The following is a 24,544-nucleotide window of genomic DNA, read 5'->3' as shown; positions in this document are numbered from 1 at the left end:
TTCATCGTCAATAAGAAGGTCCAAAGGATACAGTAAACATATAGTGATTCATCGGAATCTAAAACTGGTCTCACAGGAAATGTTCACAACATAGTCAGTAAGAAGAGTCAGTCTTCTTGTACTTAAGTCGGCATTGTGCATTTTGTATTTAATTCCGATTCAGTTTCTGTGTTTCGTCGTCAATACGAAGGTCAGAGGGAGACAGTAAACCTTAAGTGAAGCATCGGAATCTATAACTAGTGTCACAGGAATGGTTCAAAACATACACAGCAAGAAGAGTCAGTCTTCTTGTACTTAAGTCGGCATTGTGCCTTTTGTATTTAATGCGGATGCAATTTGTGTGTTTCATCGTCAATAAGAAGGTCCAAGGGATACAGTAAACCTGAAGTGATGCATCGGAATCTATAACTAGTGTCACAGGAATGGTTCATAACATAGACAGTAGGAAGTGTCAGTCTTCTTGTACTTAAGTCGGCATTGTGCCTTTTGTATTTAATTCCGATGCAATTTCTGTGTTTCATCGTCAATAAGAAGGTCCAAGGGATACAGTAAACCAGAAGTGAAACATCGGAATCTATATCTAGTGGCACAAGAATGGTTCAAAACATAGACAGTAAGAAGAGTCAGTCTTCTTGTACTTAAGTCGGCGTTGTGCCTTTTGTATTTAATTTCGATGCAATTTCTGTGTTTCATCGTCAATAAGAAGGCCCAAGGGATACAGTAAACACATAGTGAAGCATCGGAATCTAAAACTGGTCTCACAAAAAATGTTCAAATCATAGTAAGTAAGAAGAGTCAGTCTTCTTATAATTAAGTCGACATTGTGCCTTTTCCATGTAATTTTGATGCAATTTCTGTGTTTCGTCGTCAATAAGAAGGTCCAAGGGATATAGTTAACATGAAGTGAAGCACCGGAATCTAAAACCGGTCTCTCAGGAAAGGTTTAAAACATAGAAAGTAAGAAGAGCCGGTCATCTTGTATTTGAGTCGGCATTGTGCATTTTGTATTTAATTCCCATGCAGTTTCTGTGATTCATCGTCAATAAGAAGGTCAGAGGGAATCAGTAAACCTGTAGTGAAGCATCGGAATCTTTTACTAGTGTCACAGGAATGGATAAAACATAGACAGTAGGAAGAGTCAGTTGTCTTGTACTTAAGTCGGCATTGTGCCTTTTCTATTTAATTCCGATGCAATGTATGTGTTTCATCGTCAATAAGAAGGTCCAAGGGATACAGTAAACATATAGTGAAGCATCGGAATTTAAAACTGGTCTCACAGGAAATGTTCACAACATAGTCAGTAAGAAGTGACAGTCTCCTTGTACTTATGTCGGAATTGTGCCACTTGTATTTAATTCCGATGCAATTTCTGTGTTTCATCGTAGTTAAGAAGGTCCAAGGGATACAGTAAACTTGAAGTGAAGCATCGGAATCTATAACTAGTGTCACAGGAATTGTTCAAATCATAGACAGTAAGAAGAGGCAGTCTTCTTGTACTTAAGTCGCCATTGTGCCTTTTGTATTTAATTCCGATGCAATTTCTGTGTTCATCGTCAATAAGAAGGTCCAAGTGATACAGTAAACCTGAAGTGAAGCACCGGAAACTATAACTAGTGTCACCGGAATGGTTCAAAACGTAGACAGTAAGAAGTGTTAGTCTTCTTGTACTTAAGTCGGCATTGTGCCTTTTGTATTTAATTCCGATGCAATTTCTGTGTTTCATCGTAAATAAGAAGGTCAGAGGGATACAGTAAACCTGAAGTGAAGCATCGCAATCTATAACTAGTGTCACAGGAATGGTTCTAAACATAGACAGTAAGTAGGGTCAGTCTTCTTGTACTTATGTCGGCATTGTGCCCTTTGTACTTCATTGCGATGCAATTTCTGTGTTTCATCGTCAACAAGAGGGTCCAAGGGATACAATAAACATATAGTGAAGCATCGGAATCTAGAACTGGTCTCACCGGAAATGCGCACAACATAGTCAGAAAGAAGAGACAGTCTTCTTGTACTTAAGCCGGCGTTGTGCCTTTTGTATTTAATTCCGATGCAGTTTCTGTGTTTCGTTGTTAATACGAAGGTCAGAGGGAGACAGTAAACCTTAAGTGAAGCATCGGAATCTATAACTAGTGTCACAGGAATGGTTCAAAACATACACAGCAAGAAGAGTCAGTCTTCTTGTAATTAAGTCGGCATTGTGCCTTTTGTATTTAATTCCGATGCAATTTGTGTGTTTCATCGTCAATAAGACGGTCCAAGGGATACAGTAAACCTGAAGTGATGCATCGGAATCTATAACTAGTGTCACAGGAATGGTTAAAACATAGACAGTAGGAAGAGTCGGTCTTCTTGTACTTAAGTCGGCATTGTGCCTTTTCTATTTAATTCCGATGTAATTTCTGTGTTTCATCGTCAATAAGAAGGTCCAAGGGATACAGGAAACCTAAAGTGAAGCATCGGAATCTATAACTAGTGTCACAGGAATGGTTCAAAACATAGACAGTAAGAAGAGTCATTCTTCTTGTACTTAAGTCGGCATTGTGCCTTTTGTATTTAATTTCGATCCAATTTCTGTGTTTCATCGTCAATAAGAAGGTCCAAGGGATACAGTAAACCAGAAGTGATGCATCGGAATCTAGAACTAGTGTCACAGGAATGGTTCAAACATAGATAGTAGGAAGTGTCAGTCTTCTTGTACTTAAGTCGGCATTGTGCCATTTGTATTTAATTCCGATGCAATGTATGTGTTTCATCGTCAATTAGAAGGTCCAAGGGTTGCAGTAACCATATAGTGAAGCATCGGAATCTAAAACTGGTCTCACAGGAAATGTTCACATCATAGTCAGTAAGAAGAGTCAGTCTTCTTGTACTTAAGGCGGCATTGTGCATTTTGTATTTAATTCCGATGCGGTTTCTGTGTTTCGTCGTCAATACGAAGGTCAGAGGGAGACAGTAAACCTTAAGTGAAGCATCGGAAACTATAACTAGTGTCACAGGAATGGTTCAAAACATACACAGTAAGAAGAGTCAGTCTTTTTGTACTTAAGTCGGCATTGTGCCTTTTGTATTTAATTCCGATGCAATTTGTGTGTTTCATCGTCAATAAGAAGGTCCAAGCGATACAGTAAACCTGAAGTGATGCATCGGAATCTATAACTAGTGTCACAGGAATGGTTCATAACATAGACAGTAGGAAGTGTCAGTCTTCTTGTACTTAAGTCGGCATTGTGCCTTTTGTATTTAATTCCGATGCAGTTTCTGTGTTTCGTCGTCAATACGAAGGTCAGAGGAGACAGTAAACCTTAAGTGAAGCATCGGAATCTATAACTAGTGTCACGGGAATGGTTCAAAAAATAGACAGTAAGATGAGTCAGTCTTCTTGTACGTAAGTCGGCATTGTGCCTTTCCTATTTAATTCCGATGCAATTTCCGTGTTTCATCATCAAGAAGAAGGTCAGAGGGATGCAGTAAACCTGAAGGGAAGCATCGGAATCTATAACTGGTGTCACAGAAAAGGTTCAAAACATAGACAGTAAGAAACGTCTGTCGTCTTGTACTTAAGTCGACATTGTGCCTTTTGTATTTAATTCCGATGCAATTTCTGTGTTTCATCGTCAATAAGAAGGTCTGAGGGATACAGTAAACCTGAAGTGAAGCATCAGAATCTATTACTAGTGTCACAGGAATGGTTCAAAACATACACAGCAAGATGAGTCAGTCTTCTTGTACTTAAGTCGGCATTGTGCCTTTTGTATTTAATTCCGATGTAATTTGTGTGTTTCATCGCCAGTACGAAGGTCAGAGGGATAGAGTAAACCTTAAGTGAAGCATGGGAATCTATTACTAGTGTCACAGGAATGGTTCAAAACATACACAGCAAGAAGAGTGAGTCTTCTTGTACTTAAGTCTGCATTGTGCCTTTTGTATTTAATTACGATGCATTTTGTGTGTTTCATCGTCAATAAGAAGGTCCAAGGGATACAGTAAACCTGAAGTGATGCATCGGAATCTATAACTAGTGTCACTGGAATGGTTCAAACATAGACAGTAGGAAGTGTCAGTCTTCTTGTACTTAAGTCGGCATTGGTCCTTTTCTATGTAATTTTGATGCAATTTCTGTGTTTCGTCGTCAATAAGAAGGTCCAAGGGATACAGTAAACATTAAGTGAAGCACCGGAATCTAAAACCGGTCTCTCAGGAAAGGTTCAAAACATAGAGAGTAGGAAGAGCCAGTCATCTTGTATTTGAGTCGGCATTGTGCCTTTTGTATTTAATTCCGATGCAGTTTCTGTGTTTCATCGTCAACAAGAAGGTCAGAGGGAATCAGTAAACCTGAAGTGAAGCATCGGAATCTGTAACTAGTGTCACAGGAATGGATAAAACATAGACAGTAGGAAGAGTCAGCCTTCTTGTACTTAAGTCGGCATTGTGCCTTTTGTATTTAATTCCGATGCAATTTGTGTGCTTCATCGTCAATAAGATGGTCCAAGGGATACAGTAAACCAGAAGTGAAACATCGGAATCTATAACTAGTGTCACAAGAATGGTTCAAAACATAGACAGTAAGAAGAGTCAGTCTTCTTGTACTTAAGTCGGCATTGTGCATTTTGTATTTAATTGCGATGCAATTTCTGTGTTTTATCGTCAATAAGAAGGTCCAAGGGATACAATCACCATATAGTGAAGCATTGGAATCTAAAACTGATCTCACAGGAAATGCACACAACTTAGTCAGAAAGAAGAGACAGTCTTCTTGTACGTAAGTCGGCATTGTGCCTTTTCTATTTAATTCCGATGCAAATTCTGTGTTTCATCATCAAGAAGAAGGTCAGAGGGATGCAGTAAACCTGAAGTGAAGCATCGGAATCTATAACTGGTGTCACAGAAAAGGTTCAAAACATTGACAGTAAAAAAAGTCTGTCGTCTTGTACTTTAGTCGACATTGTGCCTTTAGTATTTAATTCCGATGCAATTTCTGTGTTTCATCGTCAATAAGAAGGTCTGAGGGATACAGTAAACCTGAAGTGAAGCATCGGAATCTATAACTAGTGTCACAGGAATGGTTCAAAACATAGACAGTAAGAAGAGTCATTCTTCTTGTACTTAAGTCGGCATTGTGCCTTTTGTATTTAATTTCGATGCAATTTCTGTGTTTCATCGTCAATAAGAAGGCCCAAGGGATACAGTAAACACATAGTGAAGCATCGGAATCTAAAACTGGACTCACAGGAAGTGTTCAAATCATAGTAAGTAAGAAGAGTCAGTCTTCTTATACTTAAGTCGGCATTGTGCCTTTTCCATGTAATTTTGATGCAATTTCTGTGTTTCGTCGTCAATAAGAAGGTCCAAGGGATACAGTAAACATGAAGTGAAGCACCGGAATCTAAGACCGGTCTCTCAGGAAAGGTTTAAAACATAGAGAGTAAGAAGAGCCGGTCATCTTGTATTTGAGTCGGCATTGTGGCTTTTGTATTTAATTCCGATGCAGTTTCTGTGATTCATCGTCAATAAGAAGGTCAGAGGGAATCAGTAAACCTGAAGTGAAGCATCGGAATCTTTTACTAGTGTCACAGGAATGGATAAAACATAGACAGTAGGAAGAGTCAGTCATCTTGTACTTAAGCCGGCATTGTGCCTTTTCTATTTAATTCCGATGCAATGTATGTGTTTCATCGTCAATAAGAAGGTCCAAAGGATACAGTAAACATATAGTGATTCATCGGAATCTAAAACTGGTCTCACAGGAAATGTTCACAACATAGTCAGTAAGAAGAGTCAGTCTTCTTGTACTTAAGTCGGCATTGTGCATTTTGTATTTAATTCCGATTCAGTTTCTGTGTTTCGTCGTCAATACGAAGGTCAGAGGGAGACAGTAAACCTTAAGTGAAGCATCGGAATCTATAACTAGTGTCACAGGAATGGTTCAAAACATACACAGCAAGAAGAGTCAGTCTTCTTGTACTTAAGTCGGCATTGTGCCTTTTGTATTTAATGCGGATGCAATTTGTGTGTTTCATCGTCAATAAGAAGGTCCAAGGGATACAGTAAACCTGAAGTGATGCATCGGAATCTATAACTAGTGTCACAGGAATGGTTCATAACATAGACAGTAGGAAGTGTCAGTCTTCTTGTACTTAAGTCGGCATTGTGCCTTTTGTATTTAATTCCGATGCAATTTCTGTGTTTCATCGTCAATAAGAAGGTCCAAGGGATACAGTAAACCAGAAGTGAAACATCGGAATCTATATCTAGTGTCACAAGAATGGTTCAAAACATAGACAGTAAGAAGAGTCAGTCTTCTTGTACTTAAGTCGGCATTGTGCCTTTTGTATTTAATTTCGATGCAATTTCTGTGTTTCATCGTCAATAAGAAGGTCCAAAGGATACAGTAAACATATAGTGATTCATCGGAATCTAAAACTGGTCTCACAGGAAATGTTCACAACATAGTCAGTAAGAAGTGACAGTCTCCTTGTACTTATGTCGGAATTGTGCCACTTGTATTTAATTCCGATGCAATTTCTGTGTTTCATCGTAGTTAAGAAGGTCCAAGGGATACAGTAAACTTGAAGTGAAGCATCGGAATCTATAACTAGTGTCAGAGGAATTGTTCAAATCATAGACAGTAAGAAGAGGCAGTCTTCTTGTACTTAAGTCGCCATTGTGCCTTTTGTATTTAATTCCGATGCAATTTCTGTGTTCATCGTCAATAAGAAGGTCCAAGTGATACAGTAAACCCGAAGTGAAGCACCGGAAACTATAACTAGTGTCACCGGAATGGTTCAAAACGTAGACAGTAAGAAGTGTTAGTCTTCTTGTACTTAAGTCGGCATTGTGCCTTTTGTATTTAATTCCGATGCAATTTCTGTGTTTCATCGTAAATAAGAAGGTCAGAGGGATACAGTAAACCTGAAGTGAAGCATCGCAATCTATAACTAGTGTCACAGGAATGGTTCTAAACATAGACAGTAAGTAGGGTCAGTCTTCTTGTCCTGATGTCGGCATTGTGCCCTTTGTACTTCCTTGCGATGCAATTTCTGTGTTTCATCGTCAATAAGAGGGTCCAAGGGATACAATAAACATATAGTGAAGCATCGGAATCTAGAACTGGTCTCACCGGAAATGCGCACAACATAGTCAGAAAGAAGAGACATTCTTCTTGTACTTAAGCCGGCGTTGTGCCTTTTGTATTTAATTCCGATGCAGTTTCCGTGTTTCGTTGTTAATACGAAGGTCAGAGGGAGACAGTAAACCTTAAGTGAAGCATCGGAATCTATAACTAGTGTCACAGGAATGGTTCAAAAGATACACAGCAAGAAGAGTCAGTTTTTCTTGTACTTAAGTCGGCATTGTGCCTTTTGTATTTAATTCCGATGCAATTTGTGTGTTTCATCGTCAATATGAAGGTCCAAGTGATACAGTGAACCGGAAGTGAAGCACCGGAATCTAAAACCGTTTTCTCAGGTAAGGTGCAAAACATAGAGAGTAAGAAGAGCCAGTCATCTTGTATTTGAGTTGGCATTGTGCCTTTTGTATATAATTCCGATGCAGTTTCTGTGTTTCATCGTCAATAAGAAGGTCAGAGGGAATCAGTAAACCTGAAGTGAAGCATCGGAATCTATAACTAGTGTCACAGGAATGGTTAAAACATAGACAGTAGGAAGAGTCTGTCTTCTGGTACTTAAGTCGGCATTGTGCCTTTTCTATTTAATTCCGATGCGATGTATGTGTTCCATCGTCAATAAGAAGGTCCAAGGGATACAGTAAACATATAGAGAAGCATCGGAGTCTAAAACTGGTCTCACAGGAAATGTTCACAACATAGTCAGTAAGAAGAGTCAGTCTACTTGTACTTAAGTCGGCGTTGTGTATTTTGTATTTCATTCCGATGCAATTTCTGTGTTTCATCATCAATAAGAAGGTCAGAGGGATACAGTAAACCTGAAGTGAAGCAACGGAATTTATAACTAGTGTCACAGGAATGGTTCAAACATAGACAGTAGGAAGAGTCAGTCTTCTTGTACTTAAGTCGGCATTGTGCCTTTTCTATTTAATTCCGATGCCATTTCTGTGTTTCGTCGTCAATAAGAAGATCAAAAGGATACAGTAAACCTAAAATGAAGCATAGGAATCTATAACTAGTGTCATAGGAATGGTTCAAAACATAGACAGTAAGAAGAGTCAGTCTTCTTGTACTTATGTCGGCATTGTGCCACTTGTATTTAATTCCGATGCAATTTCTGTGTTTCATCGTCGATAAGAAGGTCCAAGGGATACAGTAAACCTGATGTGAAGCATCGAAATCTATAACTAGTGTCACAGGAATTGTTCAAAGCATAGACGATAAGAAGAGTCAGTCTTCTTGTACTTTATTCGCCATTGTGCCTTTTGTATTTAATTCCGATGCAATTTCTGTGATTCATCGTCAATAAAAAGGTCCAAGTGATACAGTGAACCTGAAGTGAAGCATCTGAAACTACAACTAGTGTCACCGGAATGGTTCAAAGCATAGACAGTAAGAAGAGTCGGTCTTCTTGTACTTAGGTCGGCATTGTGCCTTTTGTATTTGATTCCGATGCAGTTTCTGTGTTTCATCGTCAATAAGAAGGTCCAAGTGATACAGTAAACCTGAAGTGAAGCACCGGAAACTATAACTAGTGTCACCAGAATGGTTCAAAACGTAGACAGTTAGAAGTGTCAGTCTTCTTGTACTTAAGTCGGCATTGTGCCTTTTGTATTTAATTCCGATGCGATTTCTGTGTTTCATCGTAACTAAGAAGGTCAGAGGGATACAGTAAACCTGAAGTGAAACATCGCAATCTATAACTAGTGTCACAGGAATGGTTTTAAACATAGACAGTTAGTAGAGTCAGTCTTCTTGTACTTAAGTCGGCATTGTGCATTTTGTATTTAATTGCGATGCAATTTCTGTGTTTCATCGTCAATAAGAAGGTCCAAGGGATACAATAAACATATAGTGAAGCATCGGAATCGAAAACTGGTCTCACAGGAAATGCACACAACATAGTCAGAAAGAAGCGACAGTCTTCTTGTACTTATGCCGGCATTGTGCCTTTTGTATTTAATTCCGATGCAATTTCTGTGTTTCATCGTCAATAAGAGGGTCAGAGGGATACAGTAAACCTGAAGTGAAGCATCGGAATGTCAAAAGAATTGTTCAAAACATAGACAGTAGGAAGAGTCAGTCTTCTTGTACTTGAATCGGCATTGTGTCTTTTGTATTTAATTCCGATGCAATTTCTGTGTTTCATCGTCAATAAGAAGGTTCAAGTGATACAGTAAACCTGAAGTGAAGCATCGGAAGCTATAACTAGTGTCACCGGAATGGTTCAAAAAATAGACAGTAAGAAGGGTCAGTCTTCTTGTACTTAAGTCGGCATTGTGCCTTTTCTATTTAATTCCGATACAATTTCTGTGTTTCATCGTAATAAGAAGGTCCACGGGATACAATAAAGATATAGTGAAGCATCGGAATCTAAAACCGGTCTCACAGGAAATGCTCTCAACATAGTCAGAAAGAAGAGACAGTCTTCTTGTACTTAAGTCGGCATTGCGCCTTTTGTATTTAATTCCGATGCAATTTCTGTGTTTCATCGTCAATAAGAAGGTCAGAGGGATACCTTAAACCTGAAGTGAAGCATCGGAATCTATAACTTGTGTCACATAAATGGTTCAAAACAGAGACAGTAGGAAGAGTCAGTCTTCTTGTACTTAAGTCGGCATTGTGCCTTTTCTATTTACTTCCGATGCAAATTCTGTGTTTCGTCGTCAATAAGTAGATCCAAGGGATGCAATAAACCTGAAGTGAAGCATCGGAATCTATAACTAGTGTCACAGGAATGGTTCAAAAAATAGACAGTAAGATGAGTCAGTCTTCTTGTACGTAAGTCGGCATTGTGCCTTTTCTATTTAATTCCGATGCAAATTCTGTGTTTCATCATCAAGAAGAAGGTCGGAGGGATGCAGTAAACCTGAAGGGAAGCATCGGAATCTATAACTGGTGTCACAGAAAAGGTTCAAAACATAGACAGTAAGAAACGTCTGTCGTCTTGTACTTAAGTCGACATTGTGCCTTTTGTATTTAATTCCGATGCAATTTCTGTGTTTCATCGTCAATAAGAAGGTCTGAGGGATACAGTAAACCTGAAGTGAAGCATCAGAATCTATTACTAGTGTCACAGGAATGGTTCAAAACATACACAGCAAGAAGAGTCAGTCTTCTTGTACTTAAGTCAACATTGTGCCTTTTGTATTTAATTCCGATGCAATTTGTGTGTTTCATCGCCAGTACGAAGGTCAGAGGGATAGAGTAAAATTTAAGTGAAGCATGGGAATCTTTTACTAGTGTCACAGGAATGGTTCAAAACATACACAGCAAGAAGAGTCAGTCTTCTTGTACTTAAGTCTGCATTGTGCCTTTGGTATTTAATTGCGATGCATTTTGTGTGTTTCATCGTCAATAAGAAGGTCCAAGGGATACAGTAAACCTGAAGTGATGCATCGGAATCTATAACTAGTGTCACAAGAATGGTTCAAAACATAGACAGTAAGAAGAGTCAGTCTTCTTGTACTTAAGTCGGCATTGGTCCTTTTCTATGTAATTTTGATCCAATTTCTGTGTTTCGTCGTCAATAAGAAGGTCCAAGGGATACAGTAAACATTAAGTGAAGCACCGGAATCTAAAACCGGTCTCTCAGGAAAGGTTCAAAACATAGAGAGTAAGAAGAGCCAGTCATCTTGTATTTGAGTCGGCATTGTGCCTTTTGTATTTAATTCCGATGCAGTTTCTGTGTTTCATCGTCAACAAGAAGGTCAGAGGGAATCAGTAAACCTGAAGTGAAGCATCGGAATCTATAACTAGTGTCACAGGAATGGATAAAACATAGACAGTAGGAAGAGTCAGCCTTCTTGTACTTAAGTCGGCATTGTACCTTTTGTATTTAATTTCGATGCAATTTCTGTGTTTCATCGTCAATAAGAAGGTCCAAGGGATACAGTAAACACATAGTGAAGCATCGGAATCTAAAACTGGTCTCACAGGAAATGTTCAAATCATAGTAAGTAAGAAGAGTGAGTCTACTTGTACTTAAGTCGGCATTGTGCATTTTGTATTTGATTCCGATGCAATTTCTGTGTTTCATCGTCAATAAGAAGGTCAGAGGGATACAGTAAACCTGAAGTGAAGCATCGGAAACTATAACTAGTATCACCGGAATGGTTCAAAACGTAGACAGTAAGAAGTGTCAGTCTTCTTGTACTTAAGTCGGCATTGTGCCTTTTGTATTTAATTCCGATAAAATGTCTGTGTTTCACCGTAAATAAGAAGGTCAGAGGGATACTGTAAACCTGAAGTGAAGCATCGCAATCTATAACTAGTGTCACAGGAATGGTTCTAAACATAGACAGTAAGTACAGTCAGTCTTCTTGTACTTAAGTCGGCATTGTGCCTTTTGTATTTAATTGCGATGCAATTTCTGTGTTTTATCGTCAATAAGAAGGTCCAAGGGATACAATAAACATATAGTGAAGCATCGGAATCTAAAACTGGTCTCACAGGAAATGCACACAACTTAGTCAGAAAGAAGAGACAGTCTTCTTGTACTTAAGTCGTCGTTGTGCCTTTTGTATTTAATTCCGATGCAATTTCTGTGTTTCATCGTCAATAAGAAGGTCAGAGGGATACAGTAAACCTGAAGTGAAGCATCGGAATGTCACAAGAATGGTTCAAAACATAGACAGTAGGAAGATTCAGTCTTCTTGTACTTGAATCGGCATTGTGTCTTTTGTATTTAATTCCGATGCAATTTCTGTGTTTCATCGTCAATAAGAAGGTCAGTGGGAATCACTAAACCTGAAGTGAAGCATCGGCATCTATAACTAGTGTCACAGGAATGGTTAAAACATAGACAGTAGGAAGAGACAGTCTTCTTGTACTTAAGTCGGCATTGTGGATTTTCTATTTAATTCCGATGCAATGTATGTGTTTCATCGTCAATAAGAAGGTCCAAGGGATACAGTAAACATATAGTGAAGCATCGGAATCTAAAACTGGTCTCGCAGGAAATGTTCACAACATAGTCAGTAAGAAGAGTCAGTCTTCTTGTACTTAAGTCGGCATTGTGCATTTTGTATTTAATTCCGATGCAGTTTCTGTGTTTCGTCGTCAATACGAAGGTCAGAGGGAGACAGTAAACCTGAAGTGAAGCATCGGAATCTATAGCTAGTGTCACAGGAATGGTGCAAAGCATAGACAGTAGGAAGAGTCAGTCTTCTTGTACTTAAGTCCGCATTGTGCCTTTTCTATTTAATTCCGATGCGGTTTCTGTGTTTCGTCGTCAACACGAAGGACAGAGGGATAGAGTAAACCTTAAGTGAAGCATCGGAATCTATAACTAGTGTCACAGGAATGTTTCAAAACATAGACAGTAAGAAGAGTCATTCTTCTTGTACTTAAGTCGGCATTGTGCCTTTTGTATTTAATTTCGATGCAATTTCTGTGTTTCATCGTCAATAAGAAGGTCCAAAGGATACAGTAAACACATAGTGAAGCATCGGAATCTAAAACTGGTCTCACAGGAAGTGTTCAAATCATAGTAAGTAAGAAGAGTCAGTCTTCTTATACTTAAGTCGGCATTGTGCCTTTTCCATGTAATTTTGATGCAATTTCTGTGTTTCGTCGTCAATAAGAAGGTCCAAGGGACACAGTAAACATGAAGTGAAGCACCGGAATCTAAAACCGGTCTCTCAGGAAAGGTTTAAAACATAGAGAGTAAGAAGAGCCGGTCATCTTGTATTTGAGTCGTCATTGTGCCTTTTGTATTTAATTCCGATGCAATTTCTGTGTTTCATCGTCAAAAAGAAGGTCCAAGTGATACAGTAAACCTGAAGTGAAGCACCGGAAACTATAACTAGTGTCACCGGAATGGTTCAAAACGTAGACAGTAAGAAGTGTTAGTCTTCTTGTACCTAAGTCGGCATTGTGCCTTTTGTATTTAATTCCGATGCAATTTCTGTGTTTCATCGTAAATAAGAAGGTCAGAGGGATACAGTAAACCTGAAGTGAAGCATCGCAATCTATAACTAGTGTCACAGGAATGCTTCTAAACATAGACAGTAAGTAGGGTCAGTCTTCTTGTACTTATGTCGGCATTGTGCCCTTTGTACTTATTTGCGATGCAATTTCTGTGTTTCATCGTCAATAAGAGGGTCCAAGGTATACAATAAAAATATAGTGAAGCATCGGAATCTAAAACTGGTCTCACAGGAAATGCGCACAACATAGTCAGAAAGAAGAGACAGTCTTCTTGTACTTAAGCCGGCATTATGCCTTTTGTATTTAATTCCGATGCAGTTTCTGTGTTTCGTTGTTAATACGAAGGTCAGAGGGAGACAGTAAACCTTAAGTGAAGCATCGGAATCTATAACTAGTGTCACAGGAATGGTTCAAAACATACACAGCAAGAAGAGTCAGTTTTTCTTGTACTTAAGTCGGCATTGTGCCTTTTGTATTTAATTCCGATGCAATTTGTGTGTTTCATCGTCAATAAGAAGGTCCAAGGGATACAGTGAACCGGAAGTGATGCACCGGAATCTAAAACCGGTTTCTCAGGTAAGGTGCAAAACATAGAGAGTAAGAAGAGCCAGTCATCTTGTATTTGAGTTGGCATTGTGCCTTTTGTATATAATTCCGATGCAGTATCTGTGTTTCATCGTCAATAAGAAGGTCAGAGGGAATCAGTAAACCTGAAGTGAAGCATCGGAATCTATAACTAGTGTCACAGGAATGATTAAAACATAGACAGTAGGAAGAGTCTGTCTTCTGGTACATAAGTCGGCATTGTGCCTTTTCTATTTAATTCCGATGCAATGTATGTGTTCCATCGTCAATAAGAAGGTCCAAGGGACACAGTAAACATATAGTGAAGCATCGGAGTCTAAAACTGGTCTCACAGGAAATGTTCACAATATAGTCAGTAAGAAGAGTCAGTCTACTTGTACTTAAGTCGGCATTGTGTATTTTGTATTTCATTCCGATGCTATTTCTGTGTTTCATCATTATAAGAAGGTCAGAGGGATACAGTAAACCTGAAGTGAAGCAACGGAATCTATAACTAGTGTCACAGGAATGGTTCAAACATAGACAGTAGGAAGAGTCAGTCTTCTTGTACTTAAGTCGGCATTGTGCCTTTTCTATTTAATTCCGATGCCATTTCTGTGTTTCGTCGTCAATAAGAAGGTCAAAAGGATACAGTAAACCTAAAATGAAGCATCGGAATCTATAACTAGTGTCATAGGAATGGTTCAAAACATAGACAGTAAGAAGAGTCAGCCTACTTGTACTTATGTCGGCATTGTGCCACTTGTATTTAATTCCGATGCAATTTCTGTGTTTCATCGTCGATAAGAAGGTCCAAGGGATACAGTAAACCTGATGTGAAGCATTGAAATCTATAACTAGTGTCACAGGAATTGTTCAAAGAATAGACGATAAGAAGAGTCAGTCTTCTTGTACTTAATTCGCCATTGTGCATTTTGTATTTAATTCCGATGCAATTTCTGTGTTTCATCGTCAATAAAAAGGTCCAAGTGATACAGTAAACCTGAAGTGAAGCATCTGAAACTATAACTAGTGTCACCGGAATGGTTCAAAGCATAGACAGTAAGAAGCGTCGGTCTTCTTGTACTTAAGTCGGCATTGTGCCTTTTGTATTTAACTCCGAAGCTATTTCTGCATTTCGTCGCCAATTGGAAGGTCCAAAGGATACAGTAAACCAGAAGTGAAGCATCTGAATGTATAACAAGTGTCACAGGAATGGTTCAAAACAGTCAGTAAGAAGGGTCAGTCTTCTTATACATAAGTCGGCATTATGCCTTTTCTATTTAATGCCGATGCAATTTCTGTGTTTCATCGTCAATAAGAGGGTCCAAGGGATACAGTAAACCTGAAGTGAATCATCGTAATCTATAACTAGTATCACAGGAATGGTTCAAAACATAGTCAGTACGAGGAGTCAGTCTTCTTGTACTTAAGTCGGCATTGTGCCTTTTGTATTTAATTCCGATGCAATTTCTGTGTTTCATCGTCAATAAGAAGATCAGAGGGATACAGTAAACCTGAAGTGAAGCATCGGAATGTCAAAAGAATTGTTCAAAACATAGACAGTAGGAAGAGTCAGTCTTCTTGTACTTGAATCGGCATTGTGTCTTTTGTATTTAATTGCGATGCAATTTCTGTGTTTCATCGTCAATAAGAAGGTCCAAGTGATACAGTAAACCTGAAGTGAAGCATCGGAAGCTATAACTAGTGTCACCGGAATGGTTCAAAAAATAGACAGTAAGAAGGGTCAGTCTTTTTGTACTTAAGTCGGCATTGTGCCTTTTCTATTTAATTCCGATACAATTTCTGTGTTTCATCGTCAATAAGAAGGTCCACGGGATACAATAAAGATATAGTGAAGCATCGGAATCTTAAAAACTGGTCTCACAGGAAATGCTCACAACATAGTCAGAAAGAAGAGACAGTCTTCGTGTACTTAAGTCGGCATTGCGCCTTTTGTATTAAATTCCGATGCAATTTCTGTGTTTCATCGTCAATAAGAAGGTCAGAGGGATACAGTAAACATGAAGTGAAGCATCGGAATGTCAAAAGAATTGTTCAAAACATAGACAGTAGGAAGAGTCAGTCTTCTTGTACTTGAATCGGCATTGTGTCTTTTGTATTTAATTGCGATGCAATTTCTGTGTTTCATCGTCAATAAGAAGGTCCAAGTGATACAGTAAACCTGAAGTGAAGCATCGGAAGCTATAACTAGTGTCACCGGAATGGTTCAAAAAATAGACAGTAAGAAGGGTCAGTCTTCTTGTACTTAAGTCGGCATTGTGCCTTTTCTATTTAATTCCGATACAATTTCTGTGTTTCATCGTCAATAAGAAGGTCCACGGGATACAATAAAGATATAGTGAAGCATCGGAATCTTAAAAACTGGTCTCACAGGAAATGCTCACAACATAGTCAGAAAGAAGTGACAGTCTTCTTGTACTTAAGTCGGCATTGCGCCTTTTGTATTTAATTCCGATGCAATTTATGTGTTTCATCGTCATTAACAAGGTCAGAGGGATACCTTAAACCTGAAGTGAAGCATCGGAATCTATAACTTGTGTCACATAAATGGTTCAAAACAGAGACAGCAGGAAGAGTCTGTCTTCTTGTACTTAAGTCGGCATTGTGCCTTTTCTATTTAATTCCGATGCAAATTCTGTTTTTCGTCGTCAATAAGAAGATCCAAGGGATGCAGTAAACCTGAAGTGAAGCATCGGAATCTACAACTAGTGTCACAGGAATGGTTCAAAACATAGACAGTTGGAAGAGTCAGTCTTCTTGTACTAAAATCGGCATTGTGCCTTTTGTATTCAGTTCCGATGCAATTTCTGTGTTTCATCGTCAACAAGAAGGTCCAAGGGATACAGTAAACCTGAAGTAAAGCATCGGAATCTATAACTAGTGTCACAGGGATGGTTCAGAGCATAGACAGTAGGAAGAGTCAGTCTTGTTGTACTTAAGTCGGCATTGTGCGTTTTGTATTTAATTCCGATGCAATTTCTGTGTTTCATCGTCAATGAGAAGGTCAGAGGGATACAGTGAAACTGAAGGGAAGGATCAGAATCTATAACTAGTGTCACAGGAATGGTTCAAAACATAGACACTAAGAAGAGTCAGTCTACTTGTACTTAAGTCGGCATTGTGCCTTTTGTATTTAATCCCGATGCAATTTATGTGTTTCATCTTCAATAAGAAGGTCCATGGGATACAGTACATCTGAAGTGAAGCATCGGAATCTATAACTAGTGTCACAGGAATGGTTCTAATCATAGACAGTAAGAAGAGTCAGTCTTCTTGTACTTAAGTCGGCATAGTGCCTTTTCTATTTAATTCCGATGCAATTACGGTGTTTCATCATCAAGAAGAAGGTCAGAGCAATACTGCAAACCTGAAGTGAAATATCGGAATGTATAACTAGTGTCACAGGAATGTTTCAAACATAGACAGTAGGAAGAGTCAGTCTTCTTGTACTTGTGTCGGCATTGTGCCTTTTGTATTTAATTCCGATGCAATTTCTGAGTTTCATCGTCAATAAGAAGGTCAGAGGGATGCAGTAAACCTGAAGTGAAGCATCGGAATCTAAAACCGGTCTCACAGGAAAGGATCAAAACATAGAGAGTAAGAAGAGCCAGTCATCTTGTATTTGAGTCGGCATTGTGCCTTTTGTATTTAATTCCGATGCAATTTCTAAGTTTCATCGCCAATAAGAAGGTCAGAGGGATACAGTAAACCTGAAGTGAAGCATCGGAATCCATAACTAGTGTCACAGGAATGGTTAAAAACATGGACAGTAAGATGAGTCAGTCATCTTGTACTTAAGTCGGCATTGTGCCTTTTGTATTTAATTCCGATGCAAGTTCTGTGTTTCATCGTCAATAAGGAGGTCCAACTGATACAGTAAACCTAAAGTGAAGCATCGGAATCTATAACTAGTGTCACAGGAATGGTTCAAAACATAGACAGTAAGAAGAGTCAGTCTTCTTGTACTTGAGTCGGCATTGTGCCTTTTGTATTTAATTCCGATGCAATTTCTATGTTTCATCGCCAATAAGAAGGTCAGAGGGAAACAGTAAACCTGAAGTGAAGCATCGGAATCTATAACTAGTGTCACACGAATGGTTAATAACATTGACAGTAAGAACAGTCAGTCTTCTTGTACTTAAGTCGGCATTGGGCCTTTTGTATTTAATTCCGATGCATTTTCTGTGTTTCATCGACAATAAGAAGGTGAGAGGGATACAGTAAACCTGAAGTGAAGCATCGGAATCTATAACTAGTGTCACAGGAATGGTTCAAAACATAGACAGTTGGAAGAGTCAGTCTTCTAGTACTTAAGTCGGCATTGTGCCTTTTGTATTTAATTCCGATGCAATTTCTGTGTTTCATCGACAATAAGAAGGTGAGAGGGATACAGTAAACCTGAAGTGAAGCATCGGAATCTATAACTAGTGTCACAGGAATGGTTAAAAACATAAACAGTTTGAAGAGTCAGTCTTCTTGTACTTAAGTCGGCAATGTGCCTTCTCTATTTAATTCCGATGCAGTTTCTGTGTTTCGTCGTCAATGAGAATGTCCAAGGGATACAGTAAACCTGAAGTGAAGCATCGGAATCTATAACTAGTGTCACAGGAATGGTTCAAAAAATAGACAGAAGGATGAGTCAGTCTTCTTGTACGTATGTCGGCATTGTGCCTGTTGTATTTAATTCCGATGCAATTTCTGTGTTTCATCGTCAATAAGAAGGGCAGAGGGATACAGTAAACCTGAAGTGAAGCATCGGAATCTATAACTAGTGTCACGGGAGTGGTTCAAAACATAGAGATTAGGAAGAGTCAGTCTTCTTATACTAAAATCGGCACTGTGCCTTTTGTATTTAATTCCGATGCAATTTCTGTGTTTCATCGTCAATTAGAAGGTCAGAGGGATACAGTAAACCTGAAGTGAAGCATCGGAATGGATAACTAGTGTCACAGGAATGGTTCAATTCTTAGACAGTAGGAAGAGTCAGATTTCTTGTACTTGAGTCGGCATTGTGCATTTAGTATTTAATTCCGATGCAATTTCTGTGTTTCATCGTAAATAAGAAGGTCAGAGGGATACAGTAAACCTGAAGTGAAGCATCGGAATCTGTAACTAGTGTCACAGGAATGGTTCTAAACATAGACAGTAAGAAGAGTCAGTCTTCTTGTACTTAGGTCGGCATTGTGCCCTTTGTATTTAATTCCGATGCAATATCTGTGTTTTATCGTCAATAAGAAGGTCCAAGGGATTCAATAAACATATTGTGAAGCATCGCAATCTAAAACTGGACTCACTGGAAATGTTCACAACATAGTCAGAAAGAAGAGACAGTCTTCTTTTACTTAAGTCGGCATTGCGCCTTTTGTATTTAATTCCGATGCAATTTCTCTGTTTCGTCGTCAATAAGAAGTTCAGAGGGCTACAGTAAACCTGAAGTGAAGCAGCGGAATCTGTAACTAGTGTCACAGGAATGGTTCTAAACATAGACAGTAAGAAGAGTCAGTCTTCTTGTACTTAAGTCGGCATTGTGCCTTTTGTATTTAATTCCGATGCAATATCTGTGTTTCATCGTCAATAAGAAGGTCCAAGGGATACAATAAACATATTGTGAAGCATCGGAATCTAAAACTGGCCTCACAGGAAATGTTAACAACATAGTCAGAAAGAAGAGACAGTCTTCTAGTACTTAAGTCGGCATTGTGCCTTTTGTATTTAATTCCGATGCAATTTCTGTGTTTCGTCGTCAATAAGAAGGTCAGAGGGCTACAGTAAACCTGAAGTGAAGCATCGGAATCTGTAGCTAGGGTCACCGGAATGGTTCAAAACAGAGACAGTAGCAAGAGTCAGTCTTCTTGTACTTAAGTCGGCATTGTGCCTTTTGTTTTTAATTCCGATGCAAATTCTGTGTTTCGTCGTCAATAAGAAGGTCAGAGAGATACAGGAAACCTGAAGTGAAGCATCGGAATCTATAACTAGTGTCACAGGAATGGTTCAAAGCATAGACAGTTGGAAGAGTCAGTCTTCTAGTACTTAAGTTGGCATTGTGCCTTCTCTATTTAATTCCGATGCAATATCTGTGTTTCATCGTCAATAAGAAGGGCAGAGGGATACAGGAAACCTGAAGTGAAGCATCGGAATCTATAACTAGTGTCACAGGTATGGTTCAAAACATAGACAGTAAGAAAAGTCAGTTTTCTTGTACTTGAGTCGGCATTGTGAATTTTGCATTTAATTCCCATGCAATTTCTGTGTTTCATCGTCAATAAGAAGTTCAGAGGGATACAGTAAACCAGAAGTGAAGCATCGGAATCTAAAACCGGTCTCACAGGGAAGGTTCAAAACATAGAGAGTAAGTAGAGCCAGTCATCTTGTATTTGAGTCGGCATTGTGCCTTTTGTATATAATTCCGAAGCAATTTCTAAGTTTCATCATCAATAAGAAGGTCAGAGGGATACAGTAAACCTGAAGTGAAGCATCGGAATCTATAACTAGTGTCACACGATTGGTTAATAACATTGACAGTAAGAAGAGTCAGTCTTCTTGTACTTAAGTCGGCATTGGGCCTTTTGTATTTAATTCCGATGCAATTTCTGTGTTTCATCGACAATAAGAAGGTGAGACGGATACAGTAAACCTGAAGTGAAGCATCGGAATCAATAACTAGTGTCACAGGAATGGTTCAAAACATAGACAGTTGGAAGAGTCAGTCTACTTGTACTTAAGTCGGCATTGTGCCTTTTGTATTTAATTCCGATGCAATTTCTGTGTTTCATCGACAATAAGAAGGTGAGAGGGATACAGTAAACCTGAAGTGAAGCATCGGAATCTATAATTAGTGTCACAGGAATGGTTCAAAACATAGACAGTTGGAAGAGTCAGTCTTCTAGTACTTAAGTTGGCATTGTGCCTTCTCTATTTAATTCCGATGCAGTTTCTGTGTTTCGTCGTCAATGTGAAGGTCCAAGGGATACAGTAAACCTGAAGTGAAGCATCGGAATCTATAACTAGTGTCACAGGAATGGTTCAAAACATAGACAGAAGGATGAGTCGGTATTCTTGTACGTATGTCGCCATTGTGCCTGTTGTATTTAATTCCGATGCAATTTCTGTGTTTCATCGTCAATAAGAAGGGCAAAGGGATACAGTAAACCTGAAGTGAAGCATCGGAATCTATAACTAGTGTCACGGGAGTGGTTCAAAACATAGAGATTAGGAAGAGTCAGTCTTCTTATACTAAAATCGGCACTGTGCCTTTTGTATTTAATTCCGATGCAATTTCTGTGTTTCATTGTCAATTAGAAGGTCAGAGGGATACAGTAAACATGAAGTGAAGCATCGGAATGTATAACTAGTGTCACAGGAATGGTTCAAATCATGGACAGTAGGAAGAGTCAGATTTCTTGTACTTGAGTCGGCATTGTGCTTTAGTATTTACTTCCGATGCAATTTCTGTGTTTCATCGTCAATAAGAAGGTCCCAGTGATACAGTAAACCTAAAGTGAGGCATCGGAAACTTCAACTAGTGTCACCGGAATGGTTCAAAACATAGACAGTAAGAAGAGTAAGTCTTCTTGTACTTAAGTCGGCATTGTGCCCTTTGTATTTAATTCCGATGCAATTTCTGTGCTTCATCGTAAATAAGAAGGTCAGAGGGATACAGTAAACCTGAAGTGAAGCATCGGAATCTGTAACTAGTGTCACAGGAATGGTTCTAAACATAGACAGTAAGAAGAGTCAGTCTTCTTGTACTTAAGTCGGCATTGTGCCTTCTGTATTTAATTCCGATGCAATATCTGTGTTTCATCGTCAATAAGAAGGTCCAAGGGATACAATAAACATATTGTGAAGCATCGGAATCTAAAACTGGACTCACAGGAAATGTTCACATCATAGTCAGAAAGAAGAGACAGTCTTCTAGTACTTAAGTCGGCATTGTGCCTTTTGTATTTAATTCCGATGCAATTTCTGTGTTTCGTCGTCAATAAGAAGGTCCAAGGGATACAGTAAACCTGAAGTGAAGCATCGGAATCTATAACTAGTGTCACAGGATTGGTTAAAAACAGAGACAGTAGGAAGAATCAGTCTTCTTGTACTTAAGTCGGCATTGTGCCTTTTCTATTTAATTCCTATGCAAATTCTGTGTTTCGTCGTCAATAAGAAGGTCAGAGGGATACAGTAAACCTGAAGCGAAGCATCGGAATCTATAACAAGTGTCATAGGAATGGTTCAAATAATAGACAGTAGGAAGAGTCAGTCTTCTTGTACTTAAGTCGGCATTGTGCCTTTTTTAATTACTTCCGATGCAATATCTGTGTTTCATCGTCAATAAGATGGTCCAAGGGATACAGTAAACCTGAAGTGAGGCATCGGAATCTATAAGTAGTGACACAGGAATGTTTCAAAACATAGACAGTAGGAAGAGTAAGTCTTCTAGTACATAAGTCGGCAATGTGCCTTTTGCATTTAATTCCGATGCAATTTCTGTGTTTCATCATCAATAAGAAGGTCAGAGGGATACAGTAAACCTGAAGTGAAGCATCAGAATCAATAACTAGTGTCACAGGAATGGTTCAATACATAGCCAGTAAGAAGAGTCAGTCATCTTGTACTTAAGTCGGCATTGTGCCTTTTCTATTTAATTCCGATGCAATTTCTGAGTTTCGTCGTCAATAAGAAGGTCCAAGGGATACAGTAAACCTGAAGTGAAGCATCGGAATCTAATACCGGTCTCACAGGAAAGGTTCATAGCATAGAGAGTAAGAAGAGCCAGTCATCTTGTATTTGAGTCGGCATTGTTCCTTTTGTATTTAATTCCGATGCAATTTCTGTGTTTCATCGTCAATAAGAAGGTCAGTGGGCTACAGTAAACCTGAAGTGAAACATCGGAATCTATAGCTAGTGTCACAGGAATGGTTCAAAACATAGTCAGTAAGAAGTGTCAGTCCTCTTGTACTTAAGTCGGCATTGCGCCTTTTGTATTTGAATCCGATGCAATTTCTGTGTTTCATCGACAATAAGAAGGTCAGAGGGATACAGTAAACCTGAAGTGAAGCATCGGAATCTATAACTAATGTCACAGGAATGGTTCAAAACATAGAAAGTTGGAAGAGTCAGTCTTCTTGTACTTAAGTCGGCATTGTGCCTTTTCTATTTAATTCTGATGCAGTTTCTGTGTTTCGTCGTCAATGAGAAGGTCCAAGGGATACAGTAAACCTGAAGTGAAGCATCGAAATCAATAACTAGTGTCACAGGAATGGTTCAAAACTTAGACAGAAGGATGAGTCAGTCTTCTTCTACGTAAGTCCGCATTGTGCCTTATGTATTTAATTCCGATTCAATTTCTGTGCTTCATCGTCAATAAGAATGTCAGACGGATACAGTAAACCTGAAGTGAAGCATCGGAATCTATAACTAGACTCACGGGAATGGTTCAAAACATAGAGATTAGGAAGAGTCAGTCTTCTTATACTTAAGTCGGCACTGTGCCTGTTGTATTTCATTCCGATGCAATTTATGTGTTTCATCGCCAATTAGAAGGTCAGAGGTATACAGTAAACCTGAAGTGAAGCATCGGAATGTATAACTAGTGTCACAGGAATGGTTCAAATCATAGACAGTAGGAAGAGTCAGATTTCTTGTACTTGAGTCGGCATTGTGCCTTTTGTATTTAATTCTGATGCAATTTCTGTGTTTCATCGTCAATAAGAAGGTCCAAGGGATACAAGAAACTTATTGTGAAGCATCGGAATCTAAAACTGGACTCACAGGAAATGTTCACAACATAGTCAGAAAGAAGAGACAGTCCTCTTGTACTTAAGTCGGCATTGCGCCTTTTGTATTTAAATCCGATGCAATTTCTGTGTTTCATCGACAATAAGAAGGTCAGAGGGATACAGTAAACCTGAAGTGAAGCATCGGAATCTATAACTAATGTCACAGGAATGGTTTAAAACATAGAAAGTTGGAAGAGTCAGTCTTCTTGTACTTAAGTCGGCATTGTGACTTTTCTATTTAATTCCATTGCCGTTTCTGTGTTTCGTCATCAATGAGAAGGTCCAGGGATACAGTAAACCTGAAGTGAAGCATCGGAATCTATAACTAGTGTCAGAGGAGTGGTTCAAAACTTAGACAGAAGGATGAGTCAGTCTTCTTGTACGTAAGTCGGCATTGTGCCTTTTGTATTTAATTCCGATGCAATTTCTGTGTTTCATCGTCAATAAGAAGGTCAGAGGGATACAGTAAACCTGAAGTGAAGCATCGGAATCTATAACTAGTATCACGGGAATGGTTCAAAACATAGAGATTAGGAAGAGTCAGTCTTCTTATACTTAAGTCGGCACTGTGCCTTTTGTATTTCATTCCGATGCAATTTCTGTGTTTCATCGTCAATTAGAAAGTCAGAGGGATACAGTAAACCTGAAGTGAAGCATCGGAATGTATAACTAGTGTCACAGGATTGGATCAAATCATAGACAGTTGGAAGAGTCAGATTTCTTGTACTTGAGTCGGCATTGTGCCTTTTGTATTTAATTCTGATGCAATTTCTGTGTTTCATCGTCAATAAGAAGGTCCAAGGGATACAATAAACATATTGTGAAGCATCGGAATCTAAAACTGGACTCACAGGAAATGTTCACAACATAGTCAGAAAGAAGAGACAGTCCTCTTGTACTTAAGTCGGCATTGCGCCTTTTGTATTTAAATCCGATGCAATTTCTGTGTTTCATCGACAATAAGAAGGTCAGAGGGATACAGTAAACCTGAAGTGAAGCATCGGAATCTATAACTAATGTCACAGGAATGGTTTAAAACATAGAAAGTTGGAAGAGTCAGTCTTCTTGTACTTAAGTCGGCATTGTGACTTTTCTATTTAATTCCGATGCACTTTCTGTGTTTCGTCAT

This window comes from Schistocerca serialis, chromosome 10 (assembly GCF_023864345.2).
Source record: "Schistocerca serialis cubense isolate TAMUIC-IGC-003099 chromosome 10, iqSchSeri2.2, whole genome shotgun sequence".
Lineage (NCBI taxonomy): Eukaryota > Metazoa > Arthropoda > Insecta > Orthoptera > Acrididae > Schistocerca > Schistocerca serialis.
This window is presented reverse-complemented; position numbering follows the sequence as displayed.